Raw genomic sequence first — 14,987 nt, forward strand, 5'->3', positions numbered from 1 at the left:
CTTAATGGGGTGAAGGAATCCAGACCAGTCGACCGTAATCCAGTCTCTCTATGGTAGCAATTATTCACTTGAAAATCTTAGAATCTGTGCATTCAGCTATGGATGTATACTTAATCTTTTTTTGCAAGTGCATTATTATAATGCAAATATTGGATTTTGCTACACATTCCAGTAGTTCTCATAGACTTAGAAATTGCTGTAGTTGCATCAATGGAAAATCCACTCAGTGAGGCTACAAACTTTTATATTCAGGTCACATATTTAAGATAGTAGTGAGAAAGGTATAAGTAAATATAAGGGATTATTTGAAAATTATATCCCATGGAAATTAGAGCTTTTAATAATAAATTGATGGCTAATATTAGGTAGGAAATATAAGATACTCATAAATTCTGTGAGCTCTGTTTTCTTCCTTGGGTAATACAACTGGTTTTAGAACACCATGATCTTACTTTTTCATTATGCTTTGTTGTGTTGACAGTAAAGCAATTTGCATAGCCACTTTGCCTCATGGAAAACACTGGGTTTTAGAAGAGCATATTCCCCAGTGCTTATGGAAATGCTGAAATGGAGTCTTTCCGCCCTGAGGATTTCCAGTCTATGATCAGATAAACTCAAGATGAGTCCTGATGTTACTGGGGAAGCAGCAGAAAGCAAAGAGAGGTGTTGCTTGATTTCTGGAGAGGAAATGGGTTTTCCTATGTAGAGCATCGCTATTTTCTTCAGTCAGAAATCTCATAATTAAAAAGCATCCAAGAAGTAAGAAGTCTACTCTATTCCATTCAAGCAGGATTTTACTTTTTTTATTTTTTTAAAGATTTTATTTATTTATTCAAGAGAGAGAATGAGATAGACCCTCCCCCCTCCAATCCATGAGAGGGGGGAGGGTCAGAGGGAGAAGCAGACTCCCTGCTGAGCAGGGAGCCCGATGCGATGCGGGACTTGATCCGGGGACTCCAGGATCATGACCTGAGCGGAAGGCAGTCGCTTAACCAACTGAGCCACCCAGGCGCCCTCAAGCAGGATTTTATTTAATGCAGAGCTGAGCATCCTTTTGGGTGCAATAGTCAATCTGAGGAATGTAAAAATGTTTCTGGACTACATTTTTTTTTTTTTCTTGAATCATATATCTAAACTGGGAAAGGCCGTATGGTCAGCTAAGAGTGCTTAAGCATTATTTTTTTCCCCTCACCAAGTGTCTTTTTGGGTTTTTTTGGAGGTGAGGAAAACAAAATTTTTCCAAGCTGTAGGTAGCATGCATTTCAGTGACTGATTGTAATGCACATTTTAATGCATCGTTGAGTAAGACACTGGGAACTGGCTTATTTATCTCTCTTTGACTGACCTTGTAAGCTACTTAGTTGTGAAATGTGTTTTTTGTTATAGTATTCTTAACTTGGTATTCTTTAAAATGAGATTTTTTTTTTCAGTGTCAACAATCTTGAATCATAAAAGAAGTTCACAGTCAGCTTACTTTAAGATACTTTATTTTCATTGGTCTCTTTTTCTCTCCGTAGTGGCAGCCATTGCAAGAGTTTTAATTTTATTAAGAAAATGGTTCACAATCCATGAGTTAATCCATCCCCTTTCCAAACTGGACCAGAGTTCACAGTTGCTGGCCAGGCACACTCCCATAGGACCTTCATCTGTGAACCCTTCATCTGCAGCTCCCTTTGGCCTTATTTGCACCCAGTTTCCCCACATAGAAGGTGTAAGGGTTCCTAAAGTTAGGTCCCACAAGGCAGGCCTTGCTTGGGTAAGTGAGGTGGAATAGTGGCTACTCGATACTGATCTAGGAGAGGGTCAGGGAGTCACTTCTCCAGCATCAACTCTAGCCTATATTGTGATTTCTACTTGTAAATATAGTATGTACTCATTGTAAAATGCTTAAGCATTACATAAATATAGAAGGTAGAAGGTCAGTGGCTAGAATCTTTAGTAATCTTACCCTCAGCAATAGTCAGTAAAGTTTGGTATGAATTCTAAATTTTTTAATGTGGATACTGAAATGTTACTGTTTGTCAACAATACTATACATAGATGCCTGTGGTTTGCAGGGCCTTTTTTTCTTCCACAGGGTAATGGATCTTGCATTCTTAGAGGCCCGTGAATGGCCTACTTCTAGATATGTGTTATTCAGCCACAATGGGAGCTAGGTGAGAGGAGCCCTGTAACCAGGGGAAGAGGCAAGGGACTAATGTGTGGTGGGTAGGAACTGGGCATGATCCATGTCCTATGATAGGTATTTTTACATTCTGTATCTCTTTTAACCCTTTGCAATTATCCTTCGTGGTTAACTGTGTATAGATGAAGAGAGACAGAGTCCAAGGTCCACGAGATTTAAGGAGCCAAGCTGAGATTCAAGCCCAGATCAGTGTGGCTCAGATTCAGGGCTTTTTCGTTTTGATTGCAGAACGAAGAGCGCTCTGCCTCTGCCCATCCACGCTGACCTCCTTGCTGTTCCCCCTGCCTCAGAGCCTTAACACTCACTAGTGGTTCTCTCTCCTGGAATGCCCTTCCCACAGATACCTGCTTTGTTTGCTCCCTCACCTCCTTTTGGCTTTGCTCAAAGTCTGACTACTTCTTTAAAACTAAGCACTCTCCCAAAAGCATTCTTAGCCCTCCTCCCTGCTTTGTTTTCATTCATAGTCCCTCTGCTAGTTTATTTTACTACTAGTTTATTTACCTTACGAATTGGTTGTTTTGTTTATTGTCCATCTCCCCCAGGGAATGAATGCTCCAGAGCACAGGGATTTTGTCTATTTTGTTCACTCCCCGAACCCTGATGTTGTACAAAAGAACTGACAAGTCACTGTGACATCCTTGAATCTCTCTAGCCTCCTACCCTCCTTGTTTTTGTTAGCCCTTAAACTTCCCCATAGTGAGCAGTGAAACTCTAAAATGCGCAGACTCTGTGTGTGTGTTTGGAGGAATAGCAAAGGAAGTAGAGAAGAATCAGGAGGGATCTTGTCTTAAATGGGTGTCAGGGAGAGAGAAACCTCCCAGGTAGACAAAGGAAGATGAAAAAAAAGTCACCTGAGGGCTGGGATGTGTGACAAGGCAGCAAAAAGTACATGGGGAGATGGCCAGGGATGAAGAGGAGACCAGTTCAGGTTCGCCTCTATTTGGTGTACATAATGTTTTTTGAAGACTTCCAAAGAAGAAGACACCAGATTCCACCAACTTTCCTAGTGGCCTAAGTTGCTAGAAAGGAAAAAGAATCGATGGACATTCACACAGGTAGGCTAATCACTACACTACCAGCATCAAACTGTTGCACTTTTTAAAGATTAAATACCTGTTGGTATCTTTCCTGTTTAAGCCAGAGTGTGAGAGTCCATTGCCAAAGCACTTAGTCGGGTGTCTGAGTTTTGGCAGGAAGCATGTACCAACAGCATCACCGCCTGAGATTCTTTTGGCCCAAGCAGTCCCAGACTCCTGGTTACCTTTCATACATCTTTTGTTTGCAGTAGTTCTTGGGCCGGAGCAAAATGATGGGTATTGGGGGGAATAATTCAGACTTAGAACACTTTAGAATTGAGTACACTGGGATGCTGGAGGAAGTTCATGGTTATGGGATAAAGTCAGTGAAACTGCTCCTCAGCCACAGAGAGCCCTCCTCCTCCTCCTCTCCTCCTCCTCAGTGGCTTTAATTGCTGCCCTAGGCAGTCTGAATTACCCGCCAGTAGAGAATTCCCCTTCGAAAAAAATGTAGCCTCCCTAAAACTGCTTTTGATTTGTCATAAAAAGTACTCAGTAGCTAGAACAGGGGTTGATAACTCAGGTTCCCACAGCTCATTAAAACAAAGAATTTTAATAAGTATTCTGCCCTTTACAGCCCAGGTTTTTGGAAGTCCCGGCTGCAATCAGGCAGCTGTTCTCTGGATTTCCATCTAAAACCGTAACACACGTTGCTTTTGGCTGCTCTCTCTTGGCTCAAAACAGATCTGAAATGAGTTCTTTCATCTGTGATGCCCTCATGGTCGTCTCCTACCTTAGTTACCAAACTGCCGTCCCCTAGGGCCCAGCCAATGCGGTATATAAGGTCAAGAGGTCAAGTAACCTTTCTCCATAACAATGTCCCTTCGAACAGTTAAATCTTTGAATTGTACCTCAATTTGATGTAGTGTTTTTAATAAACAATTTCTGTGACACTTGCTAATTCTCCTTTAACCATGCCTACTGCAATTTGTTAGTCTCGCCCTTCAAAACAAAAGAACAGGGTGAAATACATCGTAGTCCCTCAAAGAAAGTGTTCCACTGTTTGGGGGCATAGTCTCAAAAGAAAAGGTTGGGAATTTCTCTCCTATCTCTCCCTGTCCTTTCATTGTCAGTTTCTTTCCTGGGGCTCTCTCTGTTGTCACTCCTCCCATGATGTCCTACAAGGAACCCCTGTCCCTACCCCTCTACTGAAATGGAACTCTTAAAGGTCACCCATGATTGCCTAATCACAGATCCAATGGCTGTTTCTCACATTTCGTTCCTGATGGCTCAGCAACATCTGACCCTATCGACTTCTTCTACTCCTTGAAATGCTCTGTTGGCAGCACACTCCCAAATGTGTCTGGTCTTTTCCTCTGCTCTCATCGTTCCTATCCTATCGAGAGGCAGTCTGGAGAAGTGGTTAAGAGTGTGGGCTCAATGGGTTTGAATCCTGGCTCTAGTACTTGCTAACTGTGTGACTTGAATGAGTTATTTAACCCCCCCCCCCCAAGCCTCGGTTTCTTCATCTGTAAAATGGGAAGAAGAGTAGCTAGGCCATAGGGCTGTCAAGAAGAAATTAAATGAATGTGCCTAGTAAAGAGTAAGCACTTAGTAAATGTCATCTTTGATCATTATAACTTCCTGTTTGGATACCTTCCGAGGCTCCCTTGTATCTGCAGGATAAAACTGTAACTTTCGCTTATAACTAGCTTACTTACTGCCCCCAACCTTTCCTAGTGTGTGCCCACTTCCAAGCCTTTATGCACTCCCCACTTGAGGACCATCTTCACCCCTTCCTGCCCTGCCCTTCCTTAGCTGGCCAGAGGAGGGAGAATGCTGAAGGCTGCGACCGCCTGCCTCGAGGCCCTGAGCATTGGCTGTGTGTAATGGAAGCCATCCTCCCTTGGGCACTCATCCTATCTCTCTCAGGCAAATTATAAATTACTTAAGGACACCAGCTGTGATTTATACTTTTTAAAAATATCCTTCTCAGCATTTAGCGCTATATACATACTAGGAATTTAACTCCTGTCTTCTAGCTGCCAAAACATGATAGCTTTTCTTGGTCCTTCCAGAATCATTTTTCCTCCTAAACTGAAACTTGTATTGATCAGTCCTAAAGCCTATGTAAGCTTTATTTGGGAAACTTGAGTCAACACTACAGGGAGAGTTAACCACCTCAGCACCTTTGGAATAAGGAGGGATATATAGAAATCACTAAAATAATGGGAGCACAGGGAGTAACTTAATTCTTTTAAAAAGGAGTTTGAAATTCTCCCAACCTGTGAAGCTGTTAGGATTTTATACAGTGTTTGGGACTTTTTTCTGTCCTGATGCCATCCCTTCCAAGCAAAATGAGTGCCAGTTGCACTACCACCCTCCACCCCAGCTGTGATAATCAAAAATGCTCCAAATATTGCTGAATGTCCCCTAGGGTACACAGAATCATCCCCATTTGAGAACCACTGCTCTTTAGGATCAATCCAGAAAACTCAGTATGTTCCCAATTCACAGAATATCAGAATTTGGATAGTTTGGATCAAATGAAGATGAAAATTATAATAGACATGAAAGATAAACTTGGGTTTGAAATTACTAACATAGAGAAAATTTAGCATCTACAGATCTTTGGTACGTAACCCCATTGTAAGTTGAAAATGTTGTTAAGTGGAAAATGCATTTAATACATCTAGCCTACCACCGGACATCATAGCTTACCATAGCTCACCTTAAACATGCTTAAAACACTTACATTAGCCAACAGTTGGGTAAGATCATCTAATGCAAAGCCTATTTTATAATAAAGTGTTGAATATCTCATGTAATTTATTGAATACTCTAGGTGAACAAAGTAATTGTTGTATGGGTACTGAATGGCTGTAAACGTGTTGGTTGTTTACCCTGGCGGTCTTGTGGCTGACTGGGAGCTGCCACTCGCATATCACTGGCCTGGGAAAAGATCCAAATTCAAAATTTGAAGTATGGTTTCTACTGAATGCATACTGCTTTTGCACCATCATGAAATCAAAAGACCATAGGTTGAACCATTACAATTAGGGGACCCTCTGTATAAGCAGTTATGGATTGTATCATGAGTAAGGAGAAGTAAACCAATAAAGTAGTTACAGAAGTTCAGACCGTCATACTCCTAAAGGTCTTGGGTCTGAATACAACAATGCCAATGCAGTACTCCAATCATCCTTGGGATATTTTTGTTGGAATTTTATTTAAGTGCCCAAAATACTTTTCTACTTTTGACAATAAGTATATTAAATCATAAAATAATGACTCCAATTACCATTGGAGGGAATTATATTTGACCTGAGGTAAGCTGGCTCTCCCTACCAGAGGCTGCTTCTGACCCCAAAGCTGCTCTGAGACAGCATGCTCAGGTGCTTCAGGGATGAAGTAGGAATGACGAGGTACTTTGTGCTTTGGTGAGGGCCCCACTTGCTCATAAATCTTCGTGGCTGTTAGAAAATCTAGCTGTAGACTTCTGATTTAAAGCCCACCTCCAATTGACATTCACCATTACATTCTGTCTAAATGCAGTAGCACAGATTGCATGTGATCCTCAAAGGCCGAAAGTAACAGTTAAACATACTACTTTCTGAAAAAAAAAGAAATTAAGGCTCCAGCCTTGTGAGAGACCTGCTTTGGCTCATAATTGCCTTTGGAAAGGGAAAGCATACAGACCTTCAAGATGATCACTGGCCAATAGTCTAGAAATAGGCCTTGTGCAGTTGCTTGAATCTGGGAGGCAAGGTAGAATTACTCATTCCACAGACAACTGTGAACATCTTCTGTGTTCCAGATTTGTGCTAAGGAACTCCAGAGACCATGATGGACTGAATTGTGTTGCCCCCCCCCCCAAAATGCATATGTTGAATCCCTAACCCCCAACATGACTAGAGATAGGGTCTTCAGAAGGTACTTAAGGTTAAATGAGGTCATAAGGAGGGGATCCTAATCTAATAGTACTATGGCCTTCTAAGAAGAGGAAGAGAGGGGTGCCTGGCTGGCTTAGTCAGAAGAGCATACAACTCTTGATCTCAGGGTCGTGAGTTCAAGCTCCATGTTGGGTGTAGAGATTACTAAAAAAAAATAATAAATTTTTAAAAAAGAGGAAGAAGAAGAGAATGAAAGAGAAATCTTTCATTCTCTTCACCCTTTGAGGACACAGTAAGAAGGTGGCCATCTGCAAGCCAGGAAGAGGGTTCTGGCCAGAATCTGACCCTAACCTCGGATTTCTAGCCTCCAGAACTGTGAGAAAAAAATTTCTGTTGTTTAAGCCATTCAGTATATGTATTTGTTTTCACAGCCCTAGCTAACACATTCTGCATCCTCACTGTACAGATGAGGAAACTGGACCCAGAGAGGCAAATGACTTGCCCAAGGTCAAGTTGCTAGTTAGTGGCAGAACTAGAACTTAGAACCTAGTTTTCCTGACTAGTCTGTTGTACGTTCCCCATTTCCGTACCACCTCAGGTCATATAGGCTCCTGTTCATTATCTCTAGAACCTGTGGCTCACCTCTTCTGTAAGTATCGGGGTCCTTATACCTGCCCTGTTTATCTCAGGATTGTTGTGAGGATTGATTAGATGGTACAAAAATGTTTAAGTTTCTAAACAGAATATTTTACAGATGTAAGTATCACACTCAACTCAGATTTTGCCCAATTATCAGGAATCTATCTGCCTTTGAAAATTGTTCTTCTTTTTTTTTAAACACCTGAAACTTAGCCTTAATTGCTGAAATGAGGTAGTTCTTGAAAGTGTAACCAGAAAGCTCTGCGGTCTACAGACAAAAGTTATAAATAAAGTCATTTCTAGTTGTAACCACATTGAGACTGTTACTTGTTATTCTCCTTTTCCAAGGGTAAAATTCTAAATTTTGAAAAGAAGCATCAGATTAAGGCATAAGAATTTCTAGAGTTTAGTGCATATGCTGTTCCATCTACTAGAAGTGTAACCCTGGACAAGTCACTTCACTCTTCTGAGTCCTGGCATCCTTTCCTATCAGATAATGGGGTTAGACTTTGTGGTTTAGGGATCCCAGAATAATTACTCTGAACTGTGCAGTGCCTTAAAACAGCAGGACAAAGTAATTCACACAGTGTTCTTGCTTTACAAATTATACTTTGGTTTTAGTTGTTGGAAGAGTCAAGCATAGATGAATGGCATTTGGCAGGAGTACATCTGAAACCCTTAATTATACACTGTAGGCAGCTCTGTAGCTTGGTCTGTGTCAAAAGACACCACATTATCAAATGACACAGTGTAGAGATGTTCGGAGTTTTTGCAACAGCTTGTTCATCTGTAGCATGATTGGCCTGTGTCAGGTAGCATCCACAGTCTGCGTTTGAAAATCTGAACACTCCTATATTTAAAGACCTCCTGTCCAGTTCCTTTGGAAATGAGTCCATTAAAATTGATGACACTCAGTGGGGAGTTTGGGGTTCATAGCTGGTGACACATATGGTTTATTTTCAGATATTTATGTAGTTAAATACTATACAAGGTATAATGGTTTTCTTCCCCCTTCATCTGTTTTGCCTAACCCCCCACCCCGCACCCCTCTGGCAACCACCAGTTTGTTCTCTATATGAGTCTATTCCTGTGTTTGTGTAAGTTATGTAAGTTTTAGCTGTAAGTTTTATTTTTTTTAAAGATTTTATTTATTTATTTAACAGAGAGAGAGAGAGACAGCGAGAGAGGGAACATAAGCAGGGGGGGAGGGGGAGAGGGAGAAGCAGGCTCCCCACCAAGCAGGGAGCCCTACATGGGGCTTGATCCCAGGACCCTGAGATCATGACCTGAGCTGAAGGCAGATGCTTAATGACTGAGCCACCCAGGTGCCCCTAGGTGTAAGTTTTATACACAGCTTTTGATGTATTTCTATTATAGAAGTAATACATAAAAAACACACATAAGTAATACATAAATTGGAAACACTTTTAGCATAAAGGAAAAAATCATCTATAATGCTACTGTAGTTATTTACCTTTTGTGCCTATCCTTTGAGACATATGCATGATTTTTTAAAATTTTAATTATGGTTACATACACATAACAAAATATGCCATTTTAACCATCTTTAAGTGCAGAGTTAAGTGACCTCAAATACATTCACATTGTTACGCTATCATCAATACCACCCATCTCCGGAACTCTTGTCATCTCGCAAAACTAAAACTTTGTACCCATTAAACACAAAAATTCTACTCTGTTACATCTCCACCCACACAATTTATGTTATTGATGTCACAATTTCCTCTTTATACCATATTATATTTTATATTTTAAGGTATTATACAGGCAGTTTAATAACTTGCTGAGGACAGCAAGGAGGCCTGTGTAAGGGGAGTGCTGTGAAAAGGGGTTAGGAAATAAAACTGGAAAGGGAGTTAGTAGGGCCTTGTATTCCATGGTGAGAATTTAGATTTTATTTAAAGTTTGTTGAGACACCTTTGGATAGTTGAGGGCAGAGGAACGACATGATTTAATTTGTTTTGGAAGGTGTACTTGGTTGCTGTATGGATGTAGACAGCAGGGGTAGGATAGGAAACAGGAGAGTAGTGAGGAGGCTATTTCGGTAACCCAGGTGAGAGAGGACAGTGACTTCCCTCTCAGTGGAAGGGGGGCAAGTGGTTGGATTCCAGATATATTTTGAAGCTAGAGCCAGTAGGATTTGCTGATGGATTGGGTGTGGGATAGGAGAGAGAGAGGAGCCAAGGTGGACATCAATGTTTTGGGCCTGAGCAACTGGAAGGAGGAAGTTTCCATTTTTTGAGGTAGAGGTGGAGGAGGAGGAGATTTTTAGGTGGGGGGAAATAAAGAATTGTGTTTCAGTGTTCATTTTTACAGTCTATTAGATGTCTAACTGAAGATGTCAGGTAAGAAGTTGGATATGCAAATCTGGATTTCAGGGGAAAGGATGGGGCTGGAGATGAAAATTTTGAAGACAGCCTTTGTGGATGACATTTTAAGCCATGAGATTGAGTGAGTTCATCTAGGCCCTGGCAGGGAGGATAGATGGGTAAGATAAAAGGTCTGAATAAAGAGCCCTGGGGCATGTGGACATTTAGAGGTCAAGAGGAGGAGGACAAGGACCTAGCAAAGAAAACTGAGAAAAAACATTGGGTGAGGAGAGAGAAAAACCAGATGGTATGGTCTCCTGAAAGTGGAGAGAGTGTTTCAAGAAGGAGGAATGAGTGATCAGTTGTGTCTGTGTCTAAGGTGGTTGAAGTTTATATTTAGCAATATGAAGATCATGGCTTGTAGTTGAAATGTGACTCCAGTCAGGGTCTTCCTTCTTTTTTTCTTTTTTTACAGTCTTGAGGTTATTTATTTATTTGTTTATTTATTTTTACACTTACCATGCCATGAATTCATAGAGAATGGGTTCCAGGTGCTTAGGCTCCTTTCTGTTGGTTCTCACAAAGTGTATTTCTCTGGTTGGAGCAAGCTGGAACTTCAGTTGCACCCAAGCACCTTTCTGTTTGGCTTCCTTCTTTTTCTGATCATTTTCCTTCACACACTTCAGGAAACTATGTCGGTTCTTAGAGCACTTAATATGCTCAATACATAAATTAATTCTCTTGGCAAGAATCTTGACCTTAACTTGTTTGTTTATAACAATGCCAACCGCATGCTGGGTAACATTGTAGACTCTTCCAGTTTTGCCATGGTAATGTTTATGGTGCGTTCCTTTTTGAACACTGCCCATTTCCTTGATGTCCATAATATCACCTTTCTTGTGGATTTGCGTGTATGTGGCCAAAGGAACAACTCCATGTTTTCTAAAAGGCCTAGAGAACGTATAGCAGGTACCTCTCCTCTCTTTGTGTTGGTCATTTTGGTGCATTACTGAAAGATGGTGGTTCCCACCAGTCTTCTTGCTAGAAAATCACTTCTCTCATTTCCTGACTGTGTCTTACCAGTTACCAGTTAGGTGAGAGAACGTTCCCTTCTAGTTGAATGTTAAATATCTCATCCTCCAGGAGACAGTCACCTAATTTTCTAAGTCAGTTGACCCAAAACAGATATCCTCTCTTCTCTTGGGCCCTCTAAGAAAACCAGTGGGTTTTTTTGTGGTTTTTTATTGTGTTTTTTTTTTCTGGCTCAGCATACAGAACAGTGTTAGTTTGTTATGGACTCTAATCTGCACTCTAACAATTAAGAATTCCCCTTACATTCATCAACCAACAATTATTTAACAAAATTCCAACAATATACTATATTGTATTCATTGAGTGTTATTTGAGAGCTTGTTTGGAGGTTCTAGCAGGGGAGCGCAGCTACTCGTATACCCTTGACCGAAAAACAGTCCTCCTCTATCGGGGAAGGTCGTCCTCTTCGACCGAGCACGCAGCTTTGGGAAGGATGCACATGGAGTGGTGAGGGAGGAAGGGGACAACCGCCTATCCAGCCAAATCAGCCGCATCAACCCTGGCGATCAATGGGGTGACAGATGTCACAGGCAGATCGCCCCCACATCCATCATTGAATGTTATTTGAGAAAGAAAATCCCACTCAGGAAGAGTTTACCAAGTCCCAGGCAGAAATGATTCCTCTGGGTGGGGCAGGAAGAACTCACAAAGGAAGACAGGATCATGAGATGTGAGGGTAAGAAAGTATCATGGGGGGTTCCCAGGAAGGTGGGTCATTAGCTGGGCCTGAAAGGGTAGAAAGGATTTGAACAGGTAGGGCAAAAGATAATCACATAAGATATTTGATATCATAGTCAGAGATGCTGCTGATTGTGATTATATTTATACGGACAGATTGGCTTGAAGGGATGGATTCATTGTCAGAAATAATTCAATTGAATCATGTACACATGAAACCCTATCATGTTGACCTGTGCTTGAGAAGCCTTTGGTATAAAGGTTCTGGGTTACCTTTTAGAGGGATGTTGGTAGTATTTAGTGGTAGTGAGGTGCCTTAGAATTTGGAGATAAGATTGCTTTACTTTATCTGTTCAGTCCATTCGTGTCTGAGATACTGAAGATAAATCAAGACAGATAGGTCCCAGTCTTCAAAATCCACATATGGCAGTGTGGTAGGCCCTACAGTGCCGAAAGATATCCACCTCAAATCCTTGGAACCTGTGAGTGTTGCCTTATTTGGAAAAAGGGCCTTTACAGATGTGGTTAAGTGAAGGATTTTGAAATGAGGAGATCATTCTGGATTATCTGTCGGTGGTTGGAAAAATACTATCACAAGTGTCCTCAGAGAGGCAGAGAGAGATTAGACACACAGCAGAGGAGGACATGACAGTGTGACCACAAAGACAGATGAGAGTATTGTGGATTCAAGCCAAGGAACACCTGGAGTGACCAAAAGGTGGAAGAAGCAAGGAATGGATTCTCCTCCAGAGAGAAGCACAGCTCTACTGACATACTGATTTTGGACCTTTGGCTTCCAGAACTGTGAGAATGAATTTCTGTTCTTTTAAGCCACCAAGTTTGTGGCAATTTATTTTAGCAGCCAGAGGAAATTCATACAGGTGGTATTCGTTATTAGGGGAATAAGCAAATTGTAAATGTGAATTTGGAAGAACCCAGTACATTAGTTAAGGTGACCTGGTTTGTGGACTTAGGGAGGCCAGTTCAGAACATAAGTATAATGTAGCAAGTTTAGACTTAATTATTTAACACCTTATTTAGAGGAAAGCTATGTGGGTAGAAGTGGGGCAGTTGGCCCCAAAACATAAACAGAAGCCAGAGACCTAGAAACTTGTAGTGAATGCCGCAGACTTTCAGGCCTGAATTTTGTGGTGCCGGAGACAAATACGTGTGGTACAGGGAGGGTCACTAGGCTTCTTCATCGCCTGGATGGCATTCCCTCCTCTTTGCTTGCTGGGTGGTACTCTGCCTCCTTGCTTTGATTCCAAGCAGCTTACAGTCACTGATGAGCTTCCAGGTGTGCTGACTTGGCCCTGGTCGTGAACCTGAGTATTTTGGATACTGCAAGAGAAACTTTCTCTTTTTCTCACACACGTGCAGATGAATACATTTGCAGCCTAATTTTTATTTCTTGTGAGTTTGATTAGCATGATTTAGCTAATCATGCTTAGGCTAACTCAACCTTGAGACTGACAAAACTAGAGGCCACATCCTGACACTTAGTAAATTTGCCAAGCTAAAGCCATACAATAAGGCCTTTTGATGTGCAGCCTTTGGGTCTTCCAGATTCTATCTGCTGTTATCATTGAGCCCTCCATGCTACCTCAGGAGACACCACACTTCTCCCTCAATTCAAAATCTAGGAGACATTTTTTCTTGGCACTTATATATATATGGAGGTACCCTAAGGGGCTGCTAGGGGCTGGAGAGCCTTTCAACATGTTTAGGAAGAACAACCTCAGCTCCTGTGTTAGTTTCCTAGGGCTGCTGTAACAAAGTACCACAAAGCTGGTGGCTTAAAAGAACAGAAATTTATTTTCTCACAGTTCCGGAGGCCACAAGCCTAAGATCTAGGTGTTGGCAGAGCCACACTCCCCCCGAAGGTTCCAGGGGAGAATCTCTCCTTGCCTCTTCTGGTGGCCCCAGCGGTTCCTTGGCTTGTGGCTGTCTCTGCCTTTATCTTCACATAGATTTCTCTGTGACTTCTCTGTTGTCTCTTATCAGGACACCTGTCATTGGACTAAGGGCTTACCCTAATCTAGTATGATCTCATCTTAACTTATTACAAACTACTTCTAAATAAAGCCGTATCCTGAGTAGACATAAATTTGGGGGTGGGGAGCAGACACTGTTCAACCCACTACAGCTCCTAAAGCTGGAAAAGATGCCAAGGCTTGACTGAGTCTTAGGTTATGCTAAATAAATATGAGTCAACTGCAGCAACAGACTAAGTAGGCCCCAATTTGTAAGTGCAGACTGTAAGATAATCGTAAAGAAACTTGGTAATAACCAAGAGGCCACCCTATCTGGTGGCAGCAGTGATACACAATCATGTCTCCTGTTAAGATCCCTAAGAGCACCATTCCAGACTGGGCTCTCCTGCCCTGCTCTAATTGCAATCACTCCAGCAGTACTGTTCTCTACAGATGGGGCTGGTTCCCACATCACCTACTGTTCTCTGCTGGTGTGGCCACCTGTCTCTTGGCCCAGGACCTTCACAGCTTTGTAGCTTTCCGTGGGATAGGTTTTTCTTTTAGGGCTGCCCCATCCATAATCACTCTACTTACCACTCAAGTTATGATGGCATTTGTGTACTGAGCTCAAAAGGTCACAGGAAGACACACCTCCATAGTATTCTTCAGCCATACCATTGACTATGGACAAGTCATTGTCCCATCTTGAGTTGGGTTAGCCTGTGATGCGCTCCAGTATTGGTTTCTTTCTGATCCTTCTCAGTAAGAGGATAATGTGTTTTATGTCAGAATATTACATTCCAGGTTCCCAAATTTCCTTTTTATTCCTCATTCATTCATTTGAGACCTTGGGAGTCACATTATGCAAATTAAACTGCCTCTACCACCTTGCACCATGCCTAGGCTCACTAAAGATGATGTTCCAGCCATATTGGAGCAAAACATCTGAAACCAGTGAAAAGGGAATAGAGTTACCAGGCTCCCAAGGTGCTGTGGCTTCTTGTGGTGGAGTTAGATGGAGTTGGATTCCAATTCTAGGTCAGCCACTCACTGACAGTATAGACCCAGGCAAGCTTCTTAACCTCTCTGAACATAAGTTCTGTAAATATCTGTGAATTGGGCCTAAAACTCTATACTTTGAAGAGTTATTATGAAAATTTAGTGGGATGGGGAATGTAGGT

At 41.8% G+C, this 14,987-nt stretch overlaps 1 protein-coding gene and 1 pseudogene across 2 annotated transcripts in view; one reads left to right on the forward strand and one right to left on the reverse strand.

Moving 5' to 3' along the window:
- TMEM266 (transmembrane protein 266) overlaps positions 1-14,987 on the forward strand; it is a 119,742-nt gene that overhangs the window by 2,040 nt on the left and 102,715 nt on the right. The gene's annotated exons all lie outside the window — the stretch shown is intronic.
- LOC144382849 (large ribosomal subunit protein eL21 pseudogene) lies at positions 10,517-11,070 on the reverse strand (annotated as a pseudogene).

This window comes from Halichoerus grypus, chromosome 8 (genome assembly GCF_964656455.1).
Source record: "Halichoerus grypus chromosome 8, mHalGry1.hap1.1, whole genome shotgun sequence".
NCBI classification, from domain to species: Eukaryota; Metazoa; Chordata; class Mammalia; order Carnivora; family Phocidae; genus Halichoerus; species Halichoerus grypus.